This window comes from Narcine bancroftii, chromosome 3 (genome assembly GCF_036971445.1).
Source record: "Narcine bancroftii isolate sNarBan1 chromosome 3, sNarBan1.hap1, whole genome shotgun sequence".
Lineage (NCBI taxonomy): Eukaryota > Metazoa > Chordata > Chondrichthyes > Torpediniformes > Narcinidae > Narcine > Narcine bancroftii.
The window spans coordinates 92,204,903-92,232,654 of NC_091471.1; the positions used below are offsets into that span (position 1 = coordinate 92,204,903).

General features: G+C 43.6%; 1 long non-coding RNA gene across 4 annotated transcripts in view; it reads right to left on the minus strand.

The window, feature by feature from the left end:
• Window positions 1-3,934: 3,934 nt before the first annotated feature.
• LOC138756166 (uncharacterized) overlaps window positions 3,935-27,752 on the minus strand; it is a 74,593-nt gene continuing 50,775 nt past the window's right edge. For all 4 annotated transcript variants that reach the window (XR_011352819.1, XR_011352818.1, XR_011352820.1 and 1 more), the window contains 2 exons: window positions 11,105-11,196; window positions 3,935-5,863 (listed from right to left, as the gene is read on the minus strand). This is a non-coding gene — a long non-coding RNA (uncharacterized lncRNA). The remainder of the gene's footprint in view (window positions 5,864-11,104; window positions 11,197-27,752) is intronic.

The window sequence follows — 27,752 nt, forward strand, 5'->3', positions numbered from 1 at the left end:
GGCCGGGGCCGCCGCAGCTCACCCTGTGCCCGGACCGGGGCCGGGGCCGCCGCAGCTCACCCTGTGCCCGGACCGGGGCCGGGGCCGCCGCAGCTCACCCTGTGCCCGGACCGGGGCCGGGGCCGCCGCAGCTCACCCTGTGCCCGGACCGGGGCCGGGGCCGCCGCAGCTCACCCTGTGCCCGGACCGGGGCCGGGGCCGCCGCAGCTCACCCTGTGCCCGGACCGGGGCCGGGGCCGCCGCAGCTCACCCTGTGCCCGGACCGGGGCCGGGGCCGCCGCAGCTCACCCTGTGCCCGGACCGGGGCCGGGGCCGCCGCAGCTCACCCTGTGCCCGGACCGGGGCCGGGGCCGCCGCAGCTCACCCTGTGCCCGGACCGGGGCCGGGGGCCGCCGCAGCTCACCCTGTGCCCGGACCGGGGCCGGGGCCGCCGCTGCTCACCCTGTGCCCGGACCGGGGCCGGGGCCGCCGCTGCTCTCCCTGTGCCCAGACCGGGGCCGGGGCCGCCGCTGCTCTCCCTGTGCCCGGACCGGAGCCGCCGCTGCTGCTCTCCCTGTGCCCGGACCGGGGCCGCCGCCTCCCACTCCCTGTCCGGACCGGGGCCTCCGCCTGCCTCTCTCGACCGAGGCCGGGGCCGCCGTCTCCCCCTTGCTCCTGCCCGTATCGAGGCTGCCGCCGTCTACCCTTCGCCCGGACCGGGGCCGGGGCCGCTGCTGTTCTCCCTGTGCCCGGACTGGACAAATAGACAAATTTATTTACCATTTAAATTGAACCATTCAATTCAGCAGGCCTGCCCATTGTTACCAGTCTTATTTGCATTGATTATTGAACTGTTAGCTCAAGCTATTAGAGAAAATGAAGAAATTAGAGGGATGTGGGTTAAGAATGAAGAATATAAAATTAATTTATTTGCCGATGATATGTTGGTATATTTAACAGAACCGGAACGTTCATTGAAACAATTGCAAGAGTGCTTGTTGAAATTTGGAGAATTATCAGGATATCAAGTTAATTGGGACAAAAGTGAAATTTTTCCTGTTGGAGTGGGAGATTATTCTGAATTTAAAACAATTACAAAATTAAGGTGACCAAGTAAAATTAAATATTTAGTTGTGTTTATGGATATAAATCCTCAATCATTATATCAATTAAATTATGTACCTATATTAAGATGGATTAAAGCAGATTTGATTAAGTGTAAAGATCTTCCATTAACAGTTGGGTTAATTGTATTAAAATGAATATTTTTCCATGAATTCAATATTTATTTCAGTCACTACCTTGTTTACTGTCTAAGGGTTTTTTTTTCAAGATTTGAATAAAGCAGTGTGAGAGTTTTTATGGAAAGGTAAATTAGCTTGAATGGCGCTGCATAGACTTGCATGTAAATATACATTGGGTGGATTACAATTACCACATTTTCAAAATTATTATGAACTGGCCCAGTTGAAGTTCATAAGTCGATTGATAGATTTAGATCAGCTTCCTTGCTGGGCTAAAGTGGAGATGGCATGTATTCCTAGGGTTGAAGTACATGAATTTATATTTCTTTGGAACTTGAATTTGTTACAGCAATATGATATGCCGATATTGAAACATTTGTTAAAGATTTGGTTTAAAAAAAAACGGTGTTAGGGTCGAAAGATAAATTATCAAGTTTAACTCCATTGTATAATAATCAGCTTATTCCTTTTTCAATGTTTAATCATTGAAAGATCTGGGATTCTAAAGGTTTAAGGACAATACAAGATTGTTTTGTAGAGGGCAATTTATTTATTTTAATCAATTGAGAGAAAGATTAGATATACCTGTTAATTCTTTATTTGTGTATTATCAACTTAGAGCTTTGATAAAAGATAATTATGGTAAATAGATGATTTTAATCTTTTTTAATTTTTATTATTTTAATCAAAGAGATTTGAATCTTTGATTTCCTCTATACCGAAAAAGCAAACTTGTTACAAGATAGTATAGATAAGCCAGATTGGGAGATATCTAAACTTAAATGGGAGAGTGATTTAGTGTTTATTTTTCCTGAAGAAGATTGGGCAAGTATGCGTCAAGACAATGTAATTAAATTGACCAATATGCACTATTAAATAGTTAATTATAATTTTTTTACATCAATTGTATTTGACACCGGAAAATTTAAAAAAAATATGGATTTAGTCATTCGGATTCTTGTTTTACATGTAGTTCATGTATTGGAACTTTTTTTTTATGCTGAATAGAATTGTGTTAAAGTTCAATCATTTAGGCAAGGTATTAAAGTAGTTTTAGAGAAATTATATAATTTCATGCTACCATTAGATCCAATGATTTTCTTGTTGGGAAATTTATATTCATTAAGAGGAATGGGATTGGATAAAATTCAAATTGCTTTTGTATGTTTGGTACTATCAGTAGCATGTAAATGAGTTGCAAGTACTTGGAAAGATGATACTGAGATTAATATAGCTCATTGGCATAATGAATTGAAAGTATGTGTTGTTATGGAAAAAAATACTAATACTTGATAATTATTCTTCTTTTGTTAGTAAGTGATCACTGTATTTGAAATATATGCATTTAGATATACTTTGAAATGTTGTTAATGTTTAAAATTAAAATAAATAAATATATATAATTTTTTCTTTATTTTTTTTTGCTCCCCTTAATGGAGCTGGCTGAGGGTGGGAGGGGGGATGAGTATTAATGAAAAATTTTGTTTGACTATTTATACTGTATTTTATGTTTCTGTTTTCTTTTCAATAAGGTTTTTTTTTAAAAAAAAAAATAACTGAAAGATTTCCCTTTTACTATTACTTAAAACATAGAATAATACACCACAAGAATGGGTCTTTCAGTCTCGGTCTTTGTGCCATACATTACATCACATCCAAACTAAAACTATGACAGACATCCCTCTATTCTCTTTAAATTTATATGTCAACGTAGAATTCACTTAAATATTACTTTTTTTTCCCCACTATATCCTATTGCTATTTCTTTTCGATTCTTCTGCCCTTTGTACATACAATTCATAACACTAATTTTGGTGTTAACTCTTAACTGCCAGTTTACACATCTCAACTTTCAGGCGCAGCTACTATATGCATCGATTGACATTAAACCAATGGCCCTGTGTAAATAAATATTCAATTAATTTCAAGTTAGCAGCTTAAAGGCATGGATTTTGAGTTTTACTCTATGTTCCCAGTCCTAGACTTCTCAAGGTGCAAAAAACTCCTTTGTTCTATTTTCCCATTAGTTTAATATCAATTAAATTAATGGCCAACCTTCTAAATTCCAAGAAGTACGACCTCATTTGCAATAGTTTAATCTTATGATTGGTCTCTTTGAAATCCATATGACATTCTGTGTAGTTCCTTTGAATGAATGTGACCAAATAAATTAACATTGGATTAAAATATATTGGATGAAAATAAACAAGTGACTTTGTCAATAGTGGTCACAGAGAATGGTAGAATGGCCCCACTTGTACTCCACTATTCAGGAAAGGAGAGAGAGAGAACACAGTGGCATTACTAGGGTTGGTGTCACCTAGGGTGGTAACTCATGTTGTCACACTCCCTCCCCCACAATAGACTTCCTCCCGTACCAGATGATACAGAATCCTTAGTAATGTTTTTTGTGTAACTCATAAATCGTAATTCCCATATATCACTGAATATAATGGCAATAGCTGTGAGATCAACAACTCGCAAAATTAAAATTGCACCTTTAAATTACAATATCATACGAAAACAACCGCACATGATGTAGCGCGTGCAGACAAAACCATGAGATTGGAAGAATCTTTGAAATTGGGTAATAATGACAGCTCAGACCAGAACGCATTAGAAGGTTCAAAAAGGAAATGAGCATAGACTTTTACCCTTTTAGGTACATTGACACATGTGAGCTGGGCTTACATAAAATGTTTTTGTTGTTATAACTAACTGCAGGAATATTTTTATTAAAAAAATAAATTATTGCTGAAAGACTGCACAAAAATTTTATAGACAGCCATTTTTGATGGCGTCATCCACTGAGGTCTGTATCCTGCGAGTTATGACAACAAGAGAACTAAAGACCAGTTAACCTTTATTAGTAGTAGGAAAAATACTGGGATAAGTTTATGAAGAAGTGGTTACAGGGCACATAAAAAAATAATGGGATTGCACAGAGGATTTATAAAATGGAAATCATGCGTGAGAGAACTGTTGGAGTCCTTTAGGTTTGTAACCAGCAAAATAGATAAGGAGAGTGGTGTGATAAATTTAAACTTTCTTTGATAAGATGCCTTACAAGAGATTAGTAAACAATATTTAGTGCACATGGTGTTGAGAGGTAATGTACTTGGATGGAATGCAGATTTGATAATTTTGTGAAAACAGAGGAAAAAAAATGGGTCATTTTCAGTTGAGAGTCTGTGACAAGAGGTACTGCAAGAATCAGTGCTAGCAAACCAGTTTGTCCACAATACATCGACTATTTTAATAAAGAGGTCAAGTTTGTTGATGATAATAAACTAGCTGATATGAGGTTTGGAGCAGAACACAGAGGCTTTAAAGAGTCAGGCAGGGAAGTGGCAAATTGACTGAACAAAAAAAATGAGGTCATCCACTTTGGCAGAGAAAAATAGAAAGGCTGTATTTTTTTTTAATTTGAGAGATTGAAAGGTACTGGTGCTCACAGGATTCCTGGTGTCCTTGTACTCTAAATACCGAAAGTTATTATGCAAGTTCAGCAAGCAATTAGGAAGGCAAAAGGTATGTTGGCTTTTATTGAAAGAGGATTTGGTGCAAGATGAGAGATATCTGGTCCAATTACTTCATGCCTGATAAGACCACATCTGCCACATGATGTTCAAGTTGGGTTTCTCTGCCCTTTGCAAGATTTATTTACAACAGAGAGGCTGCAGGAAAAATTCACCAGCAAGATTTTTTGAATATCTTATGAGGAGACATTAAGCAACCTGGACCTATGCTCTTTTGCATTTAGAAGAATGAAAATGATTTCACACAAAATATGCCAAATTCTTATGAGAGTTGACAAGATGGATGCAAGGTTGATTTTTCCCTGGATGAGGTGTCTTGACCTAAATGTTAAAGTCTCAAAATAAATGAAACCAGGAGAAAGAGAAATTTGTTCTCCCAGAGTGTAGTGAAGTTTTGGAATTCTCTGCACAAGAGGGCTATGGAGGCTCAGTTGCTGAGAATATTCAAGTCAAATTTTGATGAATGGGTATTACAAAAATCAAGGATTAGCATTAGAAATTGGTTCAAAGATAAAAGATTGGCCATGATTGGATTGAATAGATCAGAGTCTGGTAGCCAAAAGACAATTTCAGTTTCTATTTTTTGTCTTTACATTCTCTCTCCAAGATCAAAATATCCTTTCAATGTGTGGTGCACCTTTTTGTTTATTTGTTGGGCATTGCAGGCTAGAGATGTGTATCATAATTAGGCATCAGCAAATAATGCAAAATTTTCCATTCTCTTGCCCCTTCCTCCCAAAAAATTCATGGAGTACAATGTGCAGGGTACAAAAAGAAATCAAGCAATCAGTAGCTTAATGGTTATCTTGTAAGACAGGCCTCATAATCATGCTGGTATATAGTTATCTGTAGCGTGTGAGCTATGCGAAGTGTGGAGTCGAGGTCGAAGACTGATTTATTGCTCTGCCAGCTCTGTTTATATTCTCTCCCTGCCTCTGACGATAGGAGGGCCGTCATCGCAGCACCAGCTTTCGACTGGTCGGCATTCCCACCATTTCCCGCTGTTTACTGTCGTGCGGGAGGTCATGCTGTTGGTCCCTGCAGTGTCCTCATGATCGCCACGTTCACTGGCCATTTCATGAGCCAGGTCACGACTCAGTTCTGTAAGGTAAAACATCATGAGATGGGAATGTGTAAGGAGTTACCCTGTACAGGGCTGTAACAAGATGTGAATGCATCCTTGTACTTACAAGATAAGAGAGACATTGATGGATTGAGAGGCAGGAAGCTAGCAGGGAAAGGATAGCAACAGTTTTAGTCATTGGACAAGTAATGATATGATGATGTTCTAAGCACGTATCCAAGGGTATAAAAAATCACCATTTTGCTGATAACGGCAGAATGCATTCTCCGACTAACATGGTTAGTTGCAAGTGTTACAATCCGGTAATAAAGAACAAAGAACCCTGATTTCGACTCAGTCTGGTGTTTGTCTCACTCATTCATGAACAAAGCAGACCTAACAGTTCACAGGCTGCTACATATCCATCTAAGTTATCAGTAATCTCTTACCCATTTCAGTTTGATTGACATTGCATGCATCCCCAGTGCTTACGTGTGTATAGACACAAGGGCAACAGACCTGTGTAATACAGGTCTGATTTAGTCTAGAGGCAAATAGTCAGTAGATCAGCTGTTACGTCCTTCTTGAATTATCATTCCTCAATAATACCAAAGTGCTTGGAATAATAGATGCATTTCATTGGGAGCTCTCACAGTTCTGTAACGAGCAAGTTACTGTACCTTATAAGCCGCCTTTTGTTGTTTTCACTTATCATAACAATTACAGCATGGAAACAGGCCATTAGGCCCTTCTAGTCCGCATCGAACCAAACACTCCTCTTTAGTCCCACCTACCTGCACAATGACCATAACCTTCCACCTTCTTCTCATCCATATACCTGTCCAGCTTTTTCTTAAATAATAAAATTGACTCTGCCGCCATTATTTCTCCCGGAAGCTCATTCCACACCGCTACCACTCTCTGAGTAAAGAAGTTCCCCCTCATGTTACCTCTAAACCTCTGCCCCTTAACTCTTAACTCATCTCCTCTTGTTTCAATCTCTCCTACTCTTAACGGAAATAGTCTATCCACATCTACTCTGTCTATCCCTTTCTTAATCTTAAATACCTCTATCAAATCCCCTCTCAACCTTCTACGCTCCAAAGAATAAAGACCTAATCTGCCCAATCTCTCCCTGTACTCTAGATGCTTAAACCCAGGTAACAGTCTGGTAAATCTTCCCTGCACTCTCTCCACTCTGTTTATATCCTTCCTATAATTAGGCGACCAGAACTCTAAATTAGGCCGCACCAACGCCTTATACAATCTCAACATCACTTCCCAACTCCTATATTCCATGCAATGATTGATAAAGGCCAGCATACTAAAAGCCTTCTTCACCACCCTATTCACATGAGTTTCTACCTTCAGGGAACAATACCGTTACTCCTAAATCCTTCTGCTCTTCTGTATTCATCAATGCTCTCCCATTTACTACGTATGTCCTGTTCTGATTCTTCTTACCAAAATGAAGCACCTCACACTTATCAGCATTAAATTCCATCTGCCATTTTTCAGCCCACTTTTCTAAGCAGCCCAAATCCCTCTGCAATCCTTGAAAACCTTCTTCATTATCCACTATTCCACCTATCTTAGTATCGTCTGCATATTTACTAATCCAATTCACCACCCTATCATCTAGATCATTAATGTATATAACGAACAACAATGGGCCCAATACAGATCCCTGAGGCACACCACTGGTCAACGGCCTCCAACCTGACAGACAATTTTCCACTACCACTCTCTGGCCTCTCCCTTTCAGCCAATGTTCAATCCATTTGACTACCTCAAAATTTATACCTAAAGACTGCACCTTCCTAACTAACCTTCCATGTGGTACCTTATCGAAGGCCTTTCTGAAGTCCATATAGACAACATCCACCGCGCTACCCTCATCCACATTCCTAGTCACCTCTTCAAAAAATTCAATCAGATTGGTCAAACAGGACCTTCCGCCTACAAATCCATGTTGAGTGCTCCTGATCAGACCCTGTCTATCCAGATATTTATAAGTACTATCTCTAAGAACTTTCTCCATTAATTTACCTACCACAGACGTCAAACTTACAGGCCGATAATTGCCAGGCTTCCTCCTTGAACCCTTTTTAAATAACGGAACCACATGCGCAATACGCCAATCCTCCGGCACTATCCCCATCTCTAATGACATTTGGAAAATTACCGTCAGAGCCTCTGCTATTTCCTCCTCTACTTCTCTCAATGTCCTGGGGAAGATCCCGTCTGGTCCCGGAGACTTATCCACCTTTATATTCCTCAAAAGCCCTAACACTACATCTTTCGTAATCACTATATTCTCCATATTTACCCAATTTGCTTTTTTTTTTATCTCACATATCCCAATATCCTTCTCCTTGGTGAATACCGAAGAAAATAAACTGTTCAATATCTCCCCCATTTCTCTAGGCTCCACACACAGTTTTCCGCTCTGATTCTCTAAGGGACCAATTTTGTCTCTCGCTTTCCTTTTACCATTAACATATTTGTAGAACCCTTTTGGATTAATTTTCACCCTGCTTGCTATAGTCTCCTCGTACCTTCTTTTAGCTTTCCTAATTCCTCTCTTAAGATTCCTCTTACATTCAATGTATTTTTCAAACATCTCCTTAATTCCATGTTTCTTATACCTAACGTACGCCTCCCTTTTTCTTCGAACCAAGTTTCCAATATTCCTTGAAAACCGCGGCTCTCTCAAACCTTTTGCCCCTCCTTTTAACCTAACAGGAACATAAAGCTTTTGCACTCTCAAAATCTGATCTTTAAAAGACTTCCATCTCTCTACTACATCCTGCCTATAAAACAAATTGTCCCAATGCACACCCTGTAAGTCCTTTCACATCTCCTCAAATCTAGCTTTTCCCCCAACCAAAAACCTCAACCCTTGGCCCTGACTTATCTCTTTCCATAATGACATTGAAGCTGATGGCATTATGATCACTGGACCCGAAGTGCTCGCCAACACTAACCTCCGTCACTTGACCCATCCCATTTGCCAACAGCAGATCTAACACTGCTCCTTCTCTGGTCGGCACCTCTACATATTGTTGTAAAAAACTATCTTGCACACATTTCACAAACTCTAACCCATCCAGCCCTTTCACAGAATGTGTTTCCCAATCTATATGTGGAAAATTAAAATCTCCCATAATTACAACCCTGTGCTTATCACAAATATCTACTATATCCCTACAGATTTGCTCCTCTAGGTCTCGGTCCCCTCCGGATAGTCTATAATACACCCCTACAAGTGTAACCTCTCCTTTCCCACTCCTCAGTTCCACCCAAATAGCCTCTGTGGACGAGCCCTCTAATCTATCCTGCCTAAGCACCGCTATAATATTCTCCCTGACAAGCAATGCAACACCACCTCCTCTTGCCCCTCCGACTCTATCACACCTAAAGCAACGAAACCCAGGGATATTCAGCTGCCAATCACATCCGTCCTGCAACCATGTCTCACTAATCGCTACCACATCATACTTCCAAGTATCAATCCACACCTTCAGCTCATCCACCTTTTTTACAATACTCCTGGCATTAAAATATATGAATTTCAAAGATTTCCCAATTCTTAATCCCTGTTTTCCCTTATCTTTAATAACAACATTATTTCCTTTTCCTTCCAATTGCCCTTCATCTTCTTCCAGAGCATTTCCTTTCTCTATCACCTGCCCATCCATATTCAAATACTTACTACAAACTTTCTTTGTTTGCATTCTAACCTTCTCCTTACTGCTCTGTACTATTTTGCTCCCTCCCCCCAACCATTCTAGTTTAAAGGATCCTGAGTAGCCCCAGCAAATACCCCTGCCAGGATTCTGGTCCCCCTGGGATTTAAGTGTAACCCGTCCTTACTGTACAGGTCACATCTACCCCAAAAAAGGTCCCAGTGATCCAGAAACTTAAAACCCTGTCCCTTACTCCACTCCTTCAGCCATGTGTTAATCCTCCACCTCATTCTATTTCTATTCTCACTGTCACGTGGCACAGGGAGTAATCCACAGATTACCCCCTTTGCGGTCCTTCTTTTTAACTCCCTACTTAACTGCCTGTACTCACTTTTTAGGGCCTCTTCTCTATTCCTCCCTATGTCATTGGTACCTACATGTACCACGACCTCTGGCTCCTGTCCCTCCCACTTTAGGATATCCGGGACACGAGCAGCAATATCCCGGACCCTGGCACCAGGGAGGAAAACCACCATCCGGTTCTCCTTGCTGCGTCCACAGAATCCCCTATCTGTCCTCTTAACTATGGAGTCCCCTACCACTATTGCCCTCCTCTTCCTTTCCCTACCTTTCTGAGCTACAGAGGCTGACCCCGTGCCAGAGGCACAGCCACTGCTGCTCTCCCCAACTTTGATGTCCTCCTCAACAGTACTCAAAGAGGCGTACTTATTGCTGAGGGTTACACTCATAGGGCTCCTCTCTGGCACCTTATGTTTTTCTGTCCCTCTCCTAACTGTTACCCACCTTTCCTCCTCCCGTGGCCCTGGCGTGACCACCTAGCTGTAACTCCTGCCTATGACTTCCTCTGTTTCCCTAACCAGCCTGAGGTCATCGGGCTGCAGCTCTAGTTCCCTAACACGGTCCCTAAGAATCTGCAGCTTGACACACCTAGTGCAGATATGGACATCCAGGAGTCTGGAAGACTCCAGGACCTCCCACATCTGGCACTCCCAACAACACACAGCCCTAACACTCATCCTTTACTCCAATGAAGTAGTAATAAAGACTATCTTACCTTAATGTGCAGTGACTCGCCCTCAACCTGTGCTCCCGCTCACTCGCTGCCACTCCCAAAAACCTTTCCTTTACTTTAATACATTACTCAATGTGACCACTAGCACTGTCCAATCCTAACCAGTTTCCTTTAATTACTCCCACCTGCACTCCCTGTTCAATTACTGTCTCTGCACTGAACAGCAATCCCCACCTAAATTATTAACTCTTAATTAAGACTAAATGACCACGCTACTCACATCCGTTCAGCACAGCACGCTCCCGCCTCTTCGATCCTTGCCAACTGGACCTCAACTGAGGTAAGGTTTTCTTTGTTTTTAAAACTCCCTCCCTGCTGACGTCACCACAAGCCTGCGCACTAGCCCCCTCCCCCTTTTAAATTTTAACTTAAAATTAAATTAACTACTTTAACTTTAAATTTACACCAACAAACCCTTCCCCTTACAATTTAAATAAATAAATAAATACACACCTGAATTTTTAAATAAATAGATAAATTAGGACCACTCTACTCACGTCCGTACAGCACAGCACGCTCCCGCCATTTTGAATCTGATGGTCATTATTATGAAAGAAGCTCATTACTATTTCCAAGCTACTTGCATTTTCTGCAACAAGATTAATTTTAAATGATTGGGAATAATCCATAAGGAGGAACCAGAGAAAATACTGCAAAGTCAAAGGTATTATTAAGAACACTAGTGATCAATGAGTTCCACATGGTTTTAAAAGAGGTTCATGTAGCCTACATTGGATTTCTAACTTCTATTCTGCATTACTGAGAACAGGATAGCTTCATATCTCTATTAACCAAATCCTCAGCATATTCACCTGCCCACTGAAAATTGGCAAGACCTTGGTGTGGTCAGTTAGATCAGGTAGAATGTCATTCAGTCCAAGTCATTGGTGCATGGATGTAGATACAGGAAATCACCTCAGTACTTTGCCTCTTGGCCATCCAAGGATATCAGTGGCAGGTGAATGCAATGTACAAGTTAGGCCACCTTTGAAATACTTGCACTTTTCTCATCACCTCATTTCAGGAAGGATATGGAGGCTTTGGAAAGGGTGCAGAAGAGCTTTGCCATGTTGTTGCCTGGTTTAAAGAGTATGAGTTTTGAGAGAAATTGGACAAGTTTTTGTTGTTTTCTCTGAAGTGTAGGAGGCTTTTGTTTATCTCAGTATAATTTGGGGGAGGGGGGGGTGGTTCCAAGTCATTTGACACTGAGCAAAGAACAGATTCTGAGATGGAGTTTGGGTTTTGGTTGACAGTTCTATTTTAACTTTTCAGAAGATTCCTCCTTGACAGACAATCCAGGGTTATATGAATTATATTTGAAGATCTATTCGATAGTCAGCATTCTGAACTCACAAACAGTGACAACTAGCTGGGTTAAGCTTTTATTCTAGAAAGTAAGAGAATTGTTGAACTCCACTCAAACTGCAGCAAGCAAACTTTCGTTCAAAATAAGTAAATGGAAGACATGTTTATTAGTTTTATGTTGAAAGGAGACAAGTAATATTCATTTATCTTCCATTCTTTCAGTTGTTATTTGTAAGTAAAATGACTTTTTTTGTCAAAGCCTGAATCTGCACAGGACTGTGGATCAGTTCATCTTTGAAGTAGAGGAAAATGGTGTGATAAAATAAGGGTTTTCTGAACTAACATTTGAATCTACAATTACTTAACCAGATACTAAGCAGTAAGAACTACACTTCACCTCACATGATGAAAAAAAAATCCTAAAACTGAAACAGATGAAATGTTTATCCCGCACGTCCAACAACCAACAAATGGCTCATGAAAGTCACTCTGTAATTCCAAATGAAATCATCCTTCCAACAACTTTAAACAACATGCAATATCAAAGTGCCCCACACTCCTGAATTGTAGCCACTTAACTAACTAATTGTTATGGTTGGCGTAGGAGTTAGCATAATGCCTTTTACAGCACTGGGGTTCGAATCCCGCACTGTCTGTACTTTCTCCCCGTGTCTATGTCGGTTTTCCCCAGGGCTCTGGTTTCCTCCCACCATTCAAAATAAACTCACTGGGGTGTAAGTTAATTGGGTGTAAACTGAGCAGGACCAAACTCAGGGCTTAAATAGCCTGTTACCATGCTGCACGTCTAAATTACTGGGGTGCATAAGTTCTAACCAGAACACATCAAGGAGTTTCCAATCTGTTTCTTTATTATTGTCAATAGTTTGCCTCAAATGTTAAATTAGCATGCTGCTATATCAGTCAGGTTTTTTTTTGGTTTGATTAGTATGAATCAAAATATTGCAAATTTTTCCCTCTACTCGTATTTGGAATCTCTCTGCAGAGTGATACAGATCGTGCATATTTCTCAATGGAATTGTTGCTGCACTAAAATATAAAATTAAGTGGCAGGCTGCTCAACTCAGCAGGAGGCTGTCTATTCACACGCATCAGTTCTGCATAACTAATGCCTGACCATACATTGATTTCAAAACTTACATATTTCTCTGCAAAATGAAGGGTTACGAGTGTAGCATCTTCTTCCATGACTGATGTGGGTGACAAATTCATTAACATTCTCATTGATTTGAGGACTTTTGTTAAAAAATACAAACATAATTCCAATGGCTCCAACTATACTTGAGGTAGTTAATGAATTCCCAGGTTGCTAATTTTTTGTCAGGGGTCCTGGGCAATTTCTGCTCGTGGCAATCTTTGTTCTGCCTTACTAAAGACTAAAGGAAATTTCATGTACTATCACATTTTCTGTTTTATTACGTGACAATAAATAATTTTGAATCGTGAACTGAGTCACCCAGATTTCTGACACATACTGTAGAGGGAAAGACTGCAGTAACTGGCAATTTACATGAAACATATCTTTTTGTTTCTTCTCCACATTCCAAAACTGAACTTACATGCTAAGATTGTCATTTGTCAGCCATAACGAAAAAATGGGATAAAAATGATTTGGAGATTGCTGAAAAAAAAGCTCTATTTTGAGAAAATACCTATTGCACACAACAGCTGCCAGATTTATTTTGCAAGGTTGAAGGCATAAGCAGACCCATTATTGTTTGGATCCATGAATGACTGCAGTCATTCCATTTCATACATCTCAATGTAACATGGCTCACTGATCATCCCAATCCCTGGAGGGATGTGGGGTCACTTCAGATTTCAGATTTATTGTCAGAGTACATACATGACATGACATACAACCTTGAGATTCTTTTACGGGTGCGACAGAATTACCACTTATTGGTAGTCCAAAAAAAACTGTACACAGCTTATACATGTAAACAAATAAAGAACTGTAAACAGATAATTAATGTAAACAAACTAACTGTAGTACAGAGCAAATAAAAAATCAATAAAGTGCACAAGAGCCCTTAAATGAGTCTCTGACTGAGTTTGTTGTTGATGAGTTTGATTTTGGAGGGTAGCAGCTGTTCCTGAACCTGGTTTGCAATACCTGTGGCATCTATGTTTCTTTCCTGATGGCAGCAGAGAGAACAGAGCATGTGCTGGGTGGTGTGGTGATTTTTGATGATTTTTGCCACTCTCCGATGGCAGCATTCCCTATAGATGTTCTCGATGGCGGGAAGGGTTTTTCCTGTGATGCCTGGACTGTGTCCACTACCTTTTTTCAGGGCTTTACACTCAAGGGTATTGGTGTTCCCATACCAGACCATGATGCAGCCGGTCAGCACACTTTCCACCACACCTCTGTACACATTTTCCAGGGTTTCTGGTGTCATGCCAAACCTCTGCAAACTCACGAGGAAATAGAGGTGCTGATGTGCTTTCTTCATGATGCCATTTGTTCATTGGGTCCAGGCAAGATCTTGTGAGATAATGACTCTGAAGAACTTAAATTTGCTCACCCTCTCCACCTCTGATACTCCAATAATCACTGGATTGTACACCTCTGGTTTTCCCTTCCAAAAGTCAACAATCAGCTAGCTCTTTAGTTTTGGTGACTTTGAGTGCAAGGTTGTTGTTGGTGCACCATTCAGCCAAGTTTTCAATCTCCATCCTATATACTGACTGATCAGCAAATTTGTAGATGGTGTTGTTATACTGTAAAGTGAGTAGAGCAGGAGGCTCAGAACACAGCCCTGTGATACTCCAGTTCTGATGGAGATTGTGGAGGAGATGTTCTTACCAATCCTCATTGATTGTGGTTTTGAGGTGAGGAAATCATTGTTCATACAGGGCTTCTGGTTGGAGAAAGCCCTGAACCATTTGGTCGGTATACACTTGTCCACAGCTGTTTTGATAAAGTCTGTGACAGCCCTGGTGTAATCGTTCAGATTCTCAGCTGTGTCTTTGAACACCACCCAATCCACTGAATGAAGGAAGACCTGTAATCATATTTCAGCTAACTTCTAGCTCTCATGATCTCTGGATCCTCTCTTTTTAGGCTGTGTCTGTATGAAGGTAGAAGGAACATGGCCAGGTGATCAGACTTGCCAAAATGCGGTCTCAGTAAAGAACGGTAGGCCTTCATTATCTTGGTGTAGCAGTGATCAAGTGTGCTAGGTGCAGTAAGTTACATGCTGCTGGTAGTTGGGCAAGGCCTGGTAATAGTTGGCGACTAAGATTTGTAGTGTGTCAGGCTGGGCCATCTCTTGTTTACTTGACCACATCATGCAGTTCTGCAAGTTCCTGTTTGTTATCAGCATCCTGAGAGATTATGAACTCAAGTGAGAAGCTCTAGATCACCTTGAAAACAGCAATTCATACATACAGCTGTTCTTCATAGACTACAGCTTGACCTTCAACATCATTATTCCCTCAGTGCTGGTCAAGAAGCCACAAACTCTTAGGCCTCTGTACCCTGGATCCTTGACTTTCTCATCAGAAAACCACAGTCAGTACGAATTGGAAACAACATCTCCTCCTCACTGATTATCAGCACAGGTGCACACCAAGGATGTGTGCATAGCTCATTGTTCTACTCGTTATACGCTCATGACTGTGTGGCTAGGCACAATTCCAATTCCATTTAAGTTTGCCGATGGCACCACAGTTGTCAGAAGAATCACAAATGGCAATGAGGAAGTATATAGGAGGGAGATAGATCAGCCCGTTGAATGGTGTAACAACAATCTTGTACTCAACATCACAAAAACCTAGAAGATGATTGTGGACTTAAGGAACATGACCTAGTCCTTATTGGGTACTCAGTAGTGGAGAGGGTTAAGAACTTCAAATTCCTGGGTGTCAACATCTCCAAGGATCTGCCCTGGTGCCTTCAGATTTGTACAATCACAAAGAAGGCTCACCAGTGGCTGTACTTTTTGAAGTGTTTGATGAGATTTGTTATGTCACCGAAGACTCTCGTAAACTTCTACAGGTGTACCATTGAGAGCATTCTGGCTGGTTGCATCATGACCTGGTATGGTGGCGCCAACTCTCAGGACAAGAATAAACTCGGCCTGCGACATCAGAGGCACCAGACTTCACTCCATCGAGGACATCTACATGAGGCAATGTCTTAAAAAAGCAGTCTCTCTCCACAAAGTCCTCCACCACCCAGCCTATGCCATCTTCACTCTGCTACCATCAGGGAAAAGGTACAGGAGCCTAAAGACGAGCACTCAACAGCATAATGAACCAAAGACACTGCCTTACTTTTGTACACTATTATTATTATTATTAATATTAATATGTTTATATTTTTAATGACAATAAATCCTGATTCTGATTCTAATTTTAATGAGATAGAAAAGTTGGCATTTAATTGAGATTTGCTCTAAGGCAGTAGAGCAGGAAATTGACATGACCCCAATGTTCATGCACCACCCAGTATTAACAAAAAAAGCACACTTCTGGTGCTTCTACCAGAGGGCAAACAATTTACTTGGGGATCATCATGACTCCCCTCAACTTTTTCCAGCAATCCTGCATCTTTCATATAGCTGGATGGCAGCCACCAAGGGGAGAGGTCCACTAAGGTCTGACAAGCAACAAAAGCATGGCTGTTGCAAGCTCCACTTGCAGCTCCTGTCAGGAAAGTTGTCGTTTGCTTCTTCTGAGGAAGGAAATATGATATTGCTTTCAAGGAACTTTCCATCTAACAGAACAATTTTAAAGTTGGGGCCCGGGTGGCAGAGGAAAAGAGGAATCCTAAACCAGCATCACAAACAAAGGTGCTTCAGTGCACAAGAAATAAACTGATCCAATATCTAAGCATTCACCTTCAGAATATCAGCAGAAATGGTATAATCTGTCTCTGTATCTTTCTCTCAATCACCCAAAAATATACCAGAGGGGGAGTGGATTATTTAAAATTTTAAAAAGTGCTCTGCTGAACAAAAACCTAACAGAGAAATAAATGACATTTTTCTACATGCTTCTAATGCACAGAGAATCAATTTCTCCCTTGAGGCAAATAGATTGATTTGTGGGAAGGAAGTGGTGTTACATGAGGAAAGATTAAGTAAACTGGGGCCTATATATTCTCAACTTCAGAATACTGAAAGGTGAAATGCACAACATTTTTACCAGGCTTGACAGAGTTAATATACAGATAATGTTTCCCCTGGTTAGAGTGTCAAGTACCAGGGTCACAGTCTGAAAATAAGGTGTCAGGGATTCAGGATAGATTTGAGGAGACATTTCTTCTGTCAAACTGATGTGAACCTTTGGAACTCATTACTCAAGAGGGCTATAGAGGGTCAATCACTGAGTGAGGTCAGGACAGATTGATTTTTAGAGGTTAAGGGAATCAAGAAAAGCACTGCTGAGATAAAAGATCAGACATGACTTGATTGAATGGCTGAGCAGGCACAAGGAGTGCACATGGCCTAATTCTGTTCATGTTTCTTATGTTCCAGGTAGTGGGCAGTATTGCTGGTCTTCCTGTTACTCAAGGAATATGTGTTTACTTTCAACAGATGGCTGTTTATATCATAATTTCACCAAGAGGATCTCTTTGAGAAAATATGACCAACATAAGTAATGTAAGTCAACCTCCTAATTATACTGTGTATTACTGATTTGAATGTACCAAATGATTCCCTCCTCTTTCTGATAGCAATGACATGCTACACACATTTCCTTAAAAAGAATAGCTGCTTTATATTTGTTGGACTAGACAATCTTGATCTAAGCCCACACTTACCTGAGGTGGACACTGAACGCCAATCTTACAGACCCACCACAGTCTTACATTCGTCACAAGGTCTGAACAATGAGTAGACTTCCAGCGGAGACTCTGTCCCCAAAATGGCCCTGTTAAACTTCAATAGACTCAGCCTAATGGCAAACCTGCGCCACCTATCAAAAGCTCTTTTGGATGTAATCAGTTTTTATATGTCTCATACTTTCAGAGACATTTAACAACTATCAAAGACAAAAATTAAACAGACTTAAATGACTCATTTTAAATATAAATGTAACCTTTATTATTCTGCATATAAACACATAGAGATAGTTTTAAAAAAACATTAAAATAAAACAAAAAAATGGTAGTGAAGGGACTCCTTTCCCATTGCCTCCTGGTCAGCAGGTTGCAAATCCCCAGGGAAATCAGTGAGGGACAACAAATAACAGTATCTTGGAGGTGAATCCCATGGTGGAATCCCACATGGGTGGCACAGCAGCACAGATGATAGAACTAAAACTCCACAGCTCCACCAACTCAGCTTCCATCCTGACCACTGCTGCTGTCTGTGTGGAGTCTGCTTGTTCACCTCGCTTTAGGTGCTCTGATTTCCTCCACATCCAGATTTGGTGGGTTAATCAAATGCTGTTAAATTCCTTTGTGTATAGCTGAGTGGTAGAATCTAAGAGGTTAATGGGAATGTGGAGAGAATAAATGGATGTTTAATGTTTGGGCCAAAGTGTTGTTTCTATACCTATGACTAAAATGGATCCGATGTGGAGTACCACACCAAAACAAAGTGACAGATTTAGCCCTTGAGCCTGCCAGCAACTCCTAACTTCCCAGCATTCACGCCTGCATCTCGAATCCACTTCATTACAAAGGGATGAACACAACTGATGCCCTTCCAATGCCACTGGCCACAGCCAAAGTGCCTTGACCTCTTATGTTTGGGATACATTTCAACATTTATTTCCATCTCTGTGGCCTCCTCCCATTTGTCAAAGCAGAGTTAATATCAAGACTGTGGGTTTATCTTTTCTCCCATTGTTGTTGTGTTTCTAAAGTAAACAGCAGTTCCTGCTGTGTCTGTGTGTAGAGCTCTTGGAAAGAACCAAAGACTTGTTGATCCAAACCAAGGCTTTTATTAGCAAAAGACTGGAGCTCTTCACAGGTGGCCGAACAGTCCGGAATGATCCGACCTGGCTAGGGACACAACCCTTTAAGGCCCAGACAATAGGTGTGGCTTAGCTCTCAGCCAATCGCTGTAAGCACAGTCTAGATACAGTAACTATATACACTATGTACATTGGTGATAGATGTACTATCACATTCACCCCTTCTTGGAGAATTGACCCTGGGGAAAAAAAAACGAGGGAGAGAATGAAAGGAAGGGGTAGGTCAAGGACTGTAGCGGTCAGGGGGTCTGACCATCCGGCGTGACCGCCGTGGTGCCGGGATTGGGGTCGCTGGAGTGGTGTCGCCAGCGGGCTCGTCGGGTGCGACTGCTCCGTCGTTCAATTCCCCAGTCGTGTTGTCGGCAGGGTGGCCCGGGTCATTGGGGTGCTGTTTGTCCTTCTGTTGCGGCACGGGGCCTGGAGAATGAGGAGTTGGGGGGTTTGCTGGGTCTACCGCGTCCTGAGCTAGGTCCCGCACCGAAACAGTGTCCTCCCGCCCGTCTGGGAACTCAACGTAAGCGTAATGTGGGTTTGCGTGGAGTAGAGTCACTCGGTCGACCAAGGGGTCGTTCTTTGAGTGCCGGACGTGGCGTCACAAAAGGACGTTGCCCGGGACGGTGAGCCATGCCGGTACCGTGGTTCCTGATTCGGATTTCCTCGGGAAAAGGAACATCCTTTCGTGGGGGGTGGCATTTGTTGCAGTACATAGAAGGGAGCGGATGGAGTGTAAGGCACTAGTGAGAACCTCCTGCCAGTGAGAGGTGGGGAGACCTTTAGACCGGAGAGCCAGTGTAACCGCTCTCCATATGGTGGCATTCTCCCTCTCGACCTGGCCGTTACCGCGTGGGTTATAGCTCGTGATCCTGCTTGAAGCAATACCACACTCCAGAAGGTACTGTCGCAGATCTGCGCTCATGAATGAGGACCCCCTATCACTGTGGATGGAATTGGGGAACCCAAAAATGGCAAAAATACTGTGAAGGGCCTGTATCACTGAGGAGGCAGTGGTGTCTGGGCAGGGCACAGTGAACGGGAAGCGGGAGTACTCGTCGATGGCCGCAAGGATGTAGTTATTACGGTTGGTCGACGGTAGGGGCCCCTTAGAGTCTACGCTAAGATGCTCGAAGGGGCGTGTGGCTTTGATAACGTGCGAGTTATCCAGACGGAAGAAGTGGGGCTTGCATTCAGCGCACACCGAACAGGCTCGGGTCATGGAGCGGATCTCCTCGACTGTGTAGGGTAAATTGCGCGCCTTGACAAAGTGAGCAAACCTAGTGACCCCTGGATGATAGAGCGCCTCATGGAGTTTCTGTAGTCTGTCCATCTGTATGCTGGCGCACGTCCCCCTGGAGAGCGTGTCAGGCGGGTCGTTGAGCTTACCAGGCCGGTAGAGGATGTCATAGTTAAAGGTGGAGAGTTCGATTCTCCATCTGGCGATTTTGTCGTTTTTTATCTTACCACGCTGGGTGTTGCTGAACATGAAGGAGACCGCGCGTTGATCAGTCAACAGTGTAAAGCCCTCCCAGCGAGGTAATGTCTCCAACGACGCACTGCTTCAACTATGACCTGGGCCTCCTTCTCGATCGAGGAGTGTCTACTCTCCGGACCCTGGAGGGTTCTGGAGAAGAAGGCTACAGGCCGACCGGCCTGGTTCAAGGTGACTGCCAGGGCGAAGTCGGATGCATCACTCTCGACTTGAAATGGGACAGACTCATCGATCGCGTGCAGCGTCGCAGCAGCGATGTCGGATTTGATTCGATCGAAAGCCGCTGTGGCTTCGGTCGAGAGGGGAAAAGAGGTGGTCTTAAGAGGACGCGCCTTGTCGGCGTAGTGTGGAACCCATTGGGCGTAGTACGAGAAAAGGCCCAGGCAACGTTTGAGAGCTTTCTGGGTATGTGGGGATGTGGGGGGGGTAAGTCCATTAGGGAACGCATGCGGTCAGGATCTGGCATGACTATCCCGTTCTCCACCACACAACCTAGAATAGCGAGTCGTGTGGTCCGGAAGACACACTTGTCCAAATTGTAAGTCAGGTTTAGCCGACGGGCAGTTTGAAGAAATTTGTCTAGGTTGGCATCGTGGTCCTGCATGTCGTGGCCGCAGATGGTGATATTGTCCAGATACGGGAAGGTAGCGGTTAGCCCGTTCTGGTCCACCATCCTGTCCATTTCCCGCTGGAAGACCGCAACACCATTCGTGACCCCGAATGGTACCCTGAGAAATTGATATAACCGCCCATTCGCTTCAAAGGCCACGAATGGTCGGTCCTCGCAGCGGATCGGGAGCTGGTGGTAGGCCGAACGTAGGTCAATGGTGGAGAAAATGCGGTATTGGGCGATTTGGTTCACCACATCCGCGATGTGTGGCAGGGGGTACGCATCCAGGAGCGCGAACCACCACCTGGGCTCTCCAGGGGCTTGAACTGGGTTCGATGATGCCCTCATCCAGCAATCTACGCACCTCACTCCTAATGAATTGCCTGTTTTCGTAACTATATTGCCGACTTTTGGTGGCCACAGGCTTCCAGCCAGGGGTGAGGTTTGCGAAGAGTGCTGGCGGGGCAATCCGGAGTGTGGAAAGGCCGCAGGATTGGCCCCGGGGCACGGGGGTGGGTTGCTCAGGTGCTTCGGGAGTGGGGCGATGGCAGACCGAGAGGGGGGCATGGGGTCCCCCAAAGTGTAGGGACACCGTTTGGAACTGACACTGGAAGTCTAATCCCAGCAACACTGGGGCGCACAATTGGGGAAGGACGAATAATTTGAAGTGGGTGACCGTCACGCCCTGTACTTCCAGCGTGGCGATGCAATATCCCTTTATCCCAGTCGAGTGCGACCTCGTCGCTAATGAGATCCTCTGGGTAGTGGGGATAATGTCAAGTCCCCAACGGAGGGCCAGATCTGGCTGGATAAAACTGTCAGTTGACCCAGAGTCAAATAAGCAATTGGTGTAGTGTCCATGCACTTTAATCAGTTCCATTGCTCTGGTGAGGGGATGAGAGCATTGCTGGTTTAATGTTATTGAAGCAGTTGACAGGGGAGTTTTGCGCGATGACGTCACGCAACGGGATGACGTAGTCAACGCTCGAGGAGCAGGTTGGAGGACCTCCCGGAAGTACTGTTGTGGCGGCGTTGGCGGGTGAATGGTAAGTAGTGGGGTTTGTAGTTGCTCGCGATTGGCGGTGGGTAGGTCGTTGGTCGCGGCGGTCGGGCCCTGGCGGTCGTCAGCGATGGACGCTAGGGTGAGCATCTGGTTGGCCGCGGGGGTGGCTGTGGCAGCGGTAGCAGTGGCGGGAGCGTTGGCCCCGGGAGTGGCTGTGGCGGCGGCAGCAGCGGCGGTAGCGTCGGCCCGGGGGTGTCTGTGGCGGCGGCAGCAGCAGAGGTAGCGTCGAGTGTTCCGCACGGGGGCGAGAGGCGGGCCAACACCATGGTTGCGAGGGTGGGTTGCCCTTCCGGGTTCAGCGTCTCCATGACATCAGGCGTTGCCGTGCAGGGGAGCCCTCGCTCTCATTGCACGAGAGCTCTGAGGAAGAAGAGTTTGAATGGGATAGTGGCGATTGGGCTTCACACGAGGCACTGTGTTTGCTGACGGCCATTTTAGACCTACAGACTGCAGCAAAGTGGCCGTTTTTAAGGCACTTCTGGCACCTGGCTTTTCTTGCTGGGCACTGGGACCTGCTGTGCTTGTCCCTCCCGCAGAAATAACACTTTGCGTTTGCACGGGGCAGTGTAGCAGCAGCCAACAGGCCATCAGTATCTCGGGGGGTGGTAGGGTAGAAGGGCACTCTACTCACATCAGAACGAGGGGTCCAGTCCCTAGAGAGCTCGGTGGACTTTAAGGCTGCATCCTCCATTGTGATTGCAATCCGGGCCACGTCCTCTAGTTTTTTACCCCTTGTTCGAGCAAGCGCAGCCTCACTTCATTCGATCTGAGCCCGGCCACATAGGCATCCCGGACGAGATCATTTGTGATCTCGGCAGCAGTTTTGTCCACACAGTTACAGTCCTTGCCCAATGCCTTTAATACTTGTAAATATGCCCTGCTGGACTCACCGGGCTGTTGCTTCCTCGACGCAAGCACGAGCCGGGCATGAACTCTGTTTACCGGTTGATCATACAGTCCTTTCAGTACCTTTATGGCTGCGGTGTAAGTGGTCTCATCCTGGATGTTCTCGTAGACTCTCAAGGACACCATAGACAGCAATGCTGTTAGACGCTGGTTATCCTCCTCTACCTAAATGAATCTCAGGAAGTTTTCAAAGTTCAGCAGCCAGAAGTTAAAGGCTTTGAGGGCTGTAGCTGACTGTGGGTCGATATCAAGTTTTTCTGGCCGAGTTAAACGCTCCATCCCTTTTCAAAAAAAATTCTTTTGCTAATAAAATTGTAGAGCTCGTCGAAAGAACCAAAGACTTGTTGATCCAAACCAAGGCTTTTATTAGCAAAAGACCGTAGCTCTTCACAGGTGGCCGACCAGTCCGGAATGATCCGACCTGGCTAGGGACACAACCCTTTAAGGCCCAGACAATAGGTGTGGCTTAGTTCTCAGCCAATCGCTGTAAGCACAGTCTAGATACAGTAACTATATACACTATGTACATTGTGCTCCAATCTAAATCTCTGTTTCAGTAAAAGATGCAATCATTTTGTTCTCAGTGATTAACTTTGACCATTACAATCATCAACTCCGGCCTCAGGACAAGAAAATCCCTTTTTATATGTTTCTCTTCCCATCAGACTTCCCCTCCTTTAATGACAACCAGCCTGCTCCATCAGATTCACCAATCTGCATTTCTCCCCCTCACTGAGCCATTGAGCAGATTGTGTGCTTTGCCTCACCCCAACTGAGATGCTTAATAGGCCATAACTCCTTTCCAGTCAGCTGAAGAATTGATCATGCAGGCTTCTGCCTCTCAGACTGACCACCCCCCCTCCCCCCCAACCCCACCAACTAAGCAGTAAAATAGCAGGCAAGAAAATGTACAATAAATTTCATCTCATACACCACACATGTCAAACTCTGGCCCGCGGGCCATATAATTATATTTGGCCCGCAAGATCATATCAAAAATGTATTAGAGGTGGCCCGCTGGCCGCCGCGCAAGTATAGCGCATGCACAGTAACCGCTGTGTCCCAGGGTGAGAGAGAGAGAGAAAAATCTTGCTCCTTGAAAAGTAGTGGTGGATGGTTTTATAAACACGCTGTCGTGTCCCCCCGCCCATCCCCCCACCGCAGCGCGCCTGGCCGGTGTCAGGGGAAGCCAAGGCCACTTCCCAGCGCCCGGAACCCCAGTGGCACAGCGTTTCTTGGAGATGCAGATGGAGTCGTGACGCCAGAGGGAAGATTGGGGCTCCCCGCCGGGCGATGGGGGTGCCAACCGCCGGCCGCCCTGCGCCTTCCCACCGGACCAGCGGCGGGTGCCCAGAGTACACGTGGAAATTGAGGCTGGTCAGGCAGGTAGGGTGGAACCCCCCGCCAATCTCGGGAGTGGCGTGGGCTGGATCGGGATTAGCCGCGCTCACCTGCTCCTCCACCGCTGACCGGGATCCCAGCGCGGTCCTGAGCGCGGAGACTGCCCTGGAAGGTCCTGGGACACCGGCACGGAAAGAAAAGGGGGTCCGGCAGAAACTCAGCAGGTCATGGGGGGTCTGGGAGAAACTCAGCAGGTCAAGGGAGGTCCGGCAGAAACTCAGGTGGGGCTTGACCTCGCCAGGACCGTTGCCCACTCCCCCTCCCTGCCACAGGCCGACCCGCGACACGGTGACGGGGCCGCTGATCCGCCGAGATGCCGCCCTGCAGCGTGAGCCGATGCTCCCGCACTGTCGTTGTCCAACCCTGCAAACCCCGCCCTCCCGCACACAGGCCTGAGTAAGTATTATGAACTTTAATCTCAGGATAAAACGATCTTCCAATAGTTTCATGTCACAGTGATAAATATATTCTTGGTTAAAAATGGTCCTGCACCTGGATACAAGCTCATTAGGCATAAAACTTGAAAAGTGTGTAAATCAAAGGATATCTGTACCAATGGAAAAAGGGCATGGCAAATAACCCTGCTAGAGTTCAAGCCCACAATCAGTCACCCATTTGATTGTTTCAGGAATCATGTTATTCTCCCACATTCTCAATAGCCCTCAGATTTTACTATTCGACAGCACACTAGCAACATTTGACAAATCCTCTATAGAGAAATATTATTTATTGAATATTTTGTTTCTCATTTTTTAATGCTTCTGGAAAGAGTTTATCCAAAACTATTATTAAACATTTATTTTAATAAGAAAAAGTTTAACATTATATATGTTGAAAGAAGAGAAAACATGCAGATGTTGTTGAAAATTTTCAATAAGTATTTAGTTTGGCCCTCGACTTAGTCCAAGTTTTTAATTTGGCCCTCCGTGAATTTGAGTTTGACACCCCTGTCATACACCAACAAAACTCCCCCCTTCCATAGAGGAGGCACATTAGCTTCTCTCTCACTCTTGCACTTAGCCGACAGACTCCCACTAAACAACCAAATAGGCTCTGGTGTCCTCTCCCTCCATCCCTTCTATCCCCAACTCACTCCCTCACCAAATTAGAGTGAAACCATGGTTGTAGAAAAGAGGTGGGGTGAATTGCCTGAACAGTTGCAAAGAAAACCAAGTCACTTAAGACTAAAAGAGTTTTCTTGTTTTCACTGCTGTTGAGATTGTTTCTAAACGTTCTCTCCTTCCTTCCTGCATTTTACTAATTCACTAACCCTTAAAACTTGCCTTTAAAATGTATCAAAGATACACAGGAACTCAGCTGGTCTCGCAGCGTCCATAGGAAGTGAAGGTACAGTTCTGATATTTTGGGCCTGAGCTCTTCTTAACAGCTAAAATCTATCAGGTTGGATTAAGAATGTGGAAATTCCAAGTGTAATTTCCAGATATTGCTTAACTCAATATGGCAATATCTTTAACAAAGTCAAATAATGCCTAGTACACTTCAAATGAGCATTTCAAACAAAATTACCATTGAGCTAAATAAGAAACATACATCCAAGATATCATAAAGTACATAAAGCCATCTCAAGGCCAGTTAACACACTGGCACACTGTTTAGAGTTGTTGCCAGGATCCTTGCTGTCTGTGTCATTTTCCATCTACTCCCTGTGGGAATGCAGGCTCCCTCCTCCATTCCAAAGATGAATTGGTAGATAGGATGGTTGGCTTTTGACAACTGCCCTGGATTCATGTAGAAGGGTGCTTGACAGTCATTATGGATGCAGTGGGCTGATGGGCCTGCTTCCATGGCTTATAACTTTCTATCCTACATATATATAGTTAAACATTTATGTAGATCTTCACGAAAAATACTGACGGTTAATCTCACAGACAAGTACATATACAATTACTTTTATGCAGTTGCTGTGGATAAATTCTAAGGGCTCCAATCTAAAAGTCTTTAGGGCAGCTAAAATAATATCATACTTGCAATCATTTTAGAAATGAATGATTGAACCTCTGATATTAATACACCTGAAAAGAAATTTTATGTCTCTGAACTTGAAAGATGAATAGAAGCTGTGGGAATACCTCTATTAATTCACTGTATTCACTTCTTTCTGCTGCAATACACAATGTGATTTGAATCTAATTCTGAAGTAGTTCAGCCCAATTTATCTTTCATTTCCAATGTAGTTTTTTAAGTCAAAAATTGATGATCAGTCAGTGGGTATGAAACTGCAATAAAAACTCATTACCACATGACCATGATGTCCTTTATTAGAAATTATGCCAGATACAGTATATATTGTTACAATGTAGTGAAATGTAGTGAAAAATTTTCAGGAATAAAATGCAGTAATGTCAAGGAGGTACTTCATACTGTACAACTTTATACAACTCAATACCACTTTTCTTAATCATGAAATCAAAACACATTCTTGACCAAATAACAATAAGCTGATGCAATACCCAAAGGACACTCTCATTTAATGTTATTCATTTATTCTGAGTGCATTGAGAGTGAAATTTAGAGAGAGTTAATTCTGCAGTCCATTTTTAATTTTTGTTTTGTTTGCCATCTTCCAAATCTATCCTCTTCACGAGGAGGTCAGGTGGGCTAAAATAAAAAAAAAAGCTGCAAGACAAAGCAGCTAAATGTTAAGCTGGCAATGGGAGATGAGTAACTTGATAGAATTGCTATCACTAGAGAAGTGGTGGTGGGCAAACAAATGGATCTAAAACTAAGTCCCCTGGAGCTAATAGAATGTATCCCAGGATTTTGAAAGAGATGGCATAAGTTACAGCAGATGCATTTGTAGTAACTTTAGAAGGACAAAAGGAGGATCTTATAGAAACATAAAATTATGAAAGCAATAAGTAAGATAGAACTAGAGAGGCTGTTTTCACTGAAAGGAGAGACTTTAACTCGGGGACATAGCCTCAAGATTTAGGAGGGTTGATTTAAAACCAAGATATGGAAACCTGCTTCTCCTAGAGAGTGCTGAATCTGTGGAATTTTCTGCACATTGAAGCAGTAGAACCTGCCTGAGTGAATGCATTTCAGGCACAGATTGACTTTTCAATTGGAAAATTAAGATCGTGAGATGTTGGCAGGTGAATGAAGCGGAGTCCAATCAGCTGTGATCTTGTTGAAAGGCAGAACAGGCTCGATGAGCTACTCCTGCTCCTATTTTTGTTATGTTCACTGTAATGTCCCTCTTTTGTAACAGAAAATATGGCAGAGTTTAAAAAATGCTTGAGGAAAAAGGAGCAATGATATAGGCCCTAAAGCTTTCTGCACCATACAGTAAGATCATAGCTGATCTGTCCTTGTCTTTAACCCTTGACACTGCTCTATACTGGAAATTTTCCCGCCAAGTTAATGACTTTATTTGCATGGCTGCCATAGTAGAGAATTAAA